At 40.6% G+C, this 4,669-nt stretch overlaps 1 pseudogene; it reads left to right on the top strand.

The window, feature by feature from the left end:
- The first annotated feature begins 1,186 nt into the window (after positions 1 to 1,186).
- LOC100675752 (prothymosin alpha-like) lies at positions 1,187 to 1,706 on the top strand (annotated as a pseudogene).
- The last annotated feature ends 2,963 nt before the right edge of the window (positions 1,707 to 4,669 follow it).

Below are 4,669 nucleotides of genomic sequence, written 5' to 3'. Positions count from 1 at the left end.
TTTTTCCAGTGGGAAAGTCTCTCATCCTCTCCTAATTTACCTGTTGTTGATTTCCTGAATCTTTTTTAATCCCTTGCAACTGAGGATGGTCTCTCCATCAGAGAAGCAATTAACCAAATCCCTGACTAGAGTGTACGCAGCATCTGTTATAAAAGTATAAAAGGTTAACTTAAATCCCAGCACACAACGGAGATGTCAGACCAGAACGAATCAGCATGGATAATTACCTGGAGAGGATACAAGGTTAAGGTGGAGCATATGTACAGTTAAGAGGATGTTTATGACTAGTGGAATTTGTTTTTCAGACCATGAAAACTGGAAGATCAGAAATGACATGAGTAGAAATCGACTCGATGGCAATGTGGGTGATTATGAATCAACATAATTCATATTCTGCCAGCTCTTACCTAACAGAATAAAATGTGCCTTATTTTTCCCTACATCCAACAATAACCAGTTCCTGTCGAGTCGATGCTTACTCACAGCAACCCTATAGGACAGAGAAGAAATGCCCATAGAGTTCCAAGAAGCATCTGGTGAATTTGAACTGCTGACCTTTGGGTAATAGCCATAGCTCTTAACCACTTCAGCACCAGAACTCCTGTTTTTCCCTGTGCAAGTCCCAATCCAAATAAATAGAGTTATAGAGGTGTCAACTTTCATATTATACAAATGATTACAATGATTAATTATAGTTTTTAAGCAAAAATAGAAAAAAATTTTAAGGCTGTGCATTGCCTGAGTTAGATTAGTTAATCAGATATCTAAGAACTAATTAAGCTTGTATAGATACTTTGTTGTTAATTGTGTCTAGTCCATTCTGACTCATGGCAAGCAGTCCCATGTGGGCAGAGTGGAAAAGCTCCCTACGGTTTTCAAGGCTATGACCTCTTGGAAGCACGTTGCCAGGCCTGTGTTCCAGGTGTTTCTGGGTGGCTTTGAACTGCCAACCTTTTGGCTAATAGTTGAGCACTTAACCATTTGTGTCACACAGAAACTCCTTGTAATGATAGACAAGGCTCTTTAATTAGCTATCCATATAAATCTAATAATTAAGAATTTTAGGTTAAAATTGTGTAGTGAATTTTTTGACACTCCTCCCATTAAAAGGAGAGCTCTAGGTCCCCTCCACTTGAGCCTTGGTGGTCTCTGTGGCTGCCTTGATTAAGAGAGCGGAAATGATGCCATGCCAGTTTGTGAGTCAGCACCTTCAGAGACTGGTAGCTTCCGCATCCTGTCTCTTGGAACCCCAGAGGTTAGCCGCTCACCACAGCCACCTCCTCTACGCATCTCCGCAGCCGCCGTGGGCTCCAGCAGTTGCCTTGCCAGCCCCCCAACTTGCACTTTTTTTTGTAATCCGCTGCATCAGATGACAGGGTGTCCCACCACCGCGGACATGGCCATGGACACCAGATCCGAGATCACCACCAAAGACTGAAATGAGAAGGAGGTTGTGGAGGAGGTGGAAAATGGAAGAGACGCACCCGCTGAGGGGAATGTTAACGAGTAAAACGGGGAACAGGAGGCTGACAATGAGGTAGAAGAAGAGGAAGGAGGTGAGGAGGAAGAAGGGGAAGAAAGCGATGGTGAAAAAGAGGACGGGGAGATGAAGGTGAGGCTGAGGCAGCTACGGGCAAATGGGTAGCTGAAGATGATGAGGTTGATGATGTCAACGCCAAAAGCAAAAGACCGAGGAGGATGACTAAAACCAGAACCAAACCCAAACCCATTCCTGTCAAGTGGATTCTGACTCACAGCCACCCCACAGGACAGAGCAGGACTGCCCCAAGGGGTTTCCAAGGAGCAGCGGGTGGATTTGAACTGCTGCCGACCTTTTGGTTTGCAACTGAGCTCTTAACCACTGCGGGCTCCCTAATGTAGATGACTAGACAGCAAAAAAGGAAAAAATTAAACTTAAAAAAAAAAAAAAAAAGTCACCGTGACCTATTCATTCTGCACGTCCCATCTCAGAATCTAAATATGGCCCCGTTTGAGTAGAGTCCTGCCCGCCAGCCTCTGGAAGAGCCACCAGCGAAGGTCACCCGCTTTTCACCACCCAACCAAAACCACACCGTAAATTTCCAACAGGAGAGGATGAAAGAACCGAAACTTCTGACCAAAACACGAACACGTTGCAGTCCAGTCGATTTCAGCTCACAGCGACCGTATAGGTCAGAGTATAACTGGCGTATGGGGTTCCCAAGGTGGTTTTGAACTGCCAACCTTTTGGTTAGCACCTTAGTTCACCGCTGTACCTGTTAACCACTGAGCCCCCAGGGCTTCCAAAATTTCGAAGGCTCTGCTTTTTTTCTTAGAAGTACTTTAAAATGGAAAATTTGTTTGTATTTTTATTTACATTTTATATTTTTGTAGATATTGTAAGTGCTCAGCCATTTGTAATCATCTCAGATGAAGAAACCAGCCTTCAATGTGTTTTCTGTTCTACTTCTGACTCTACTGGTGGTGTGACCATGTTCGTTATAATCTCAAAGGAGAAAAAAGACCTTGTAAAAAAAAGCAAAAACAACAAAAAAATAAAATCTTATTCTGAGTGTTTCAGTAACTTTTTTTGTGTATGCACTTAGTTGTACTATAAGGAGTTGGTTTGTATGAGATGGTTAAAAAGTCCAAAGGTAAAACTTTTTTTTTCTCTCTCTCTGTTTTTTTCTTTTTTGGTCTATGAAGTTGCTGTTTATTGTTTATTTTTTTGTCCTGTTTGATATATGTGAAACAATGTTGTTCAACAATAAACTGGAATTTTATTTTGCTGAGTTGTTCTAACCAAATAAATAAATAAATAAATAAATAAAATTACAAAAAGCACCTTATATACTCCAGAATCTAGTATAAAGTTTTTGTGTGATAGGGATTTTACCTCAACGAGACTTCCTTTGCAAGGCATTGTCATCCCTGCCCAGGCACCTCCATTCCAGAAAACTCTATTCCTCATTTTGCTTTGCAAATACATTTTTCTCTCTCCTCTTTACATTTTCGTAAATTCATTTTTATTTATCCAAATATTTATTGATGGGTTTGGTTAATCCTGAACCGATATTTCAAGATTCATCCCCAGTAGGCACAGAGGAACTGAAAGAGGCTACCAAGTTTCCATTTTTATCATTTTCCTCCTCAATGTTTTCATGACTAAAAGAAAAAAAAAAAAAAAAGAGCGAGAGAGAGAAAAGATGCTTTTCAGACACTCTACTGTTTCAGGATTGGATTATGAGATCAAACTCAAGAGAATCCAAGATTTTATCTAGTATCAAGAGTCTTAGATGAAGAAGAGAGGGATCTAAGACACTGAGAGCAGTTCCTCAGGTTCTTTTATCCATATCAGACATACAGAACAATAGAGGTATCACTAAGAGATGAGACTTCGAAGTCATTAAGTAGTTATTAAGTCACACAGCAGTAGAAGTGTTTAATTAGGAAAGATATCCATTTTCTGTCCCAAGAGTTATGTAGTTGTTTTTGTTAGATACCATCGAGTTGGTTCCGACTCATAGCAACCCTATACACAACAGAACAAAACACTGCCCAGTCCTGCATCAGCCTAACAACCGATGTTGTGCTTGAGTTCATTGTTGCAGCCACTGTGTCAATCCATCTTGTTGAGGGTCTTCCTCTTTTTTACTGACCATCCACTTTACCAAGCATGATGTCCTTCTCCAGGGACTGTTCCCTTCATGGATCCAGGCCTCATAAATCCAAAGATCTTGGGTTTATTTACTAAAAGTAGCCCTCAACCAGCAACATTCTGCCAATGGCATTCTATATAAAAGGACTGTTTTCTAAAAAATATCACTTGTTTATTTACCTAGAGGTGCAGTTGACAAGAAGATTAAACAAGGTCGCCTGCCTTCTTTCCTTCTCTGAGTGAAAAAAAGTCACTCTGGTAAAGTGAATGACTTGATCATTGGCCAGACGTTCTTCTCTCTTTCCCTCTCCCTCTCTCTTTCCCCATCTTTCCATGTTTTATAAAAAATGTTCATTTTCAGTGTGCTTTACTTAACTTTCTATGATGCTCTTTAGTGTCCATTAGCTCATTTATTACTCACAGCTTTTTTAAATAGATATGGCAGGTTTAATTGTTTTCATTTTAAAAATGAAAAAGGATTTGTGGTTTTAGGGATTCCATTATACTCTTCTAAACCAACAGCAATTGAACAATCATTGAAAACCTTCAATATTCCAGGCATTGTCCTGGATGCTGGGGATTCAAAGAGGGCTGAAGTCCCACTCGTCTGTCCCAGTGCTCCTGTATCAGTTATTAGAAGATTAAAAAGTTTGCATATTATTTTTCTATCTTCTACTATCTCAGGTGCTCTCTAAGCCTCGTCCTGGATCCACTTGTACTGTGGTTGAGCAACTAAAGATTTATGCCTATTTTAGGTGGCTTCCATGTTCCTGTTTCAACTCTGGAGCTGTATTTAGTCCATGCAGAAGCCAGTTAATCCCTCTTTTGCAAATCTTGCCTCCCAGTTACCCTTATTGGGGACGAATTCACTTTATAGGGCTAACCTTGCCTTACCTAAAAGCACTGCCATGGGCATAACTGGGGAACCATCTTCGGGTCTATTTCCCAGGTGCTGTAGCTCTTATACACCAGTCCCTGACAACAGCTACCCAGGCCATAACCTTATTAATGTTTGCATACAATGGGATTAAT

This window comes from Loxodonta africana, chromosome 5 (assembly GCF_030014295.1).
Source record: "Loxodonta africana isolate mLoxAfr1 chromosome 5, mLoxAfr1.hap2, whole genome shotgun sequence".
In the NCBI taxonomy this organism is placed as follows: Eukaryota; Metazoa; Chordata; class Mammalia; order Proboscidea; family Elephantidae; genus Loxodonta; species Loxodonta africana.
The sequence above is the reverse complement of the archived record's forward strand: the minus strand, read 5'-3'. Positions and strand labels throughout refer to the sequence as shown.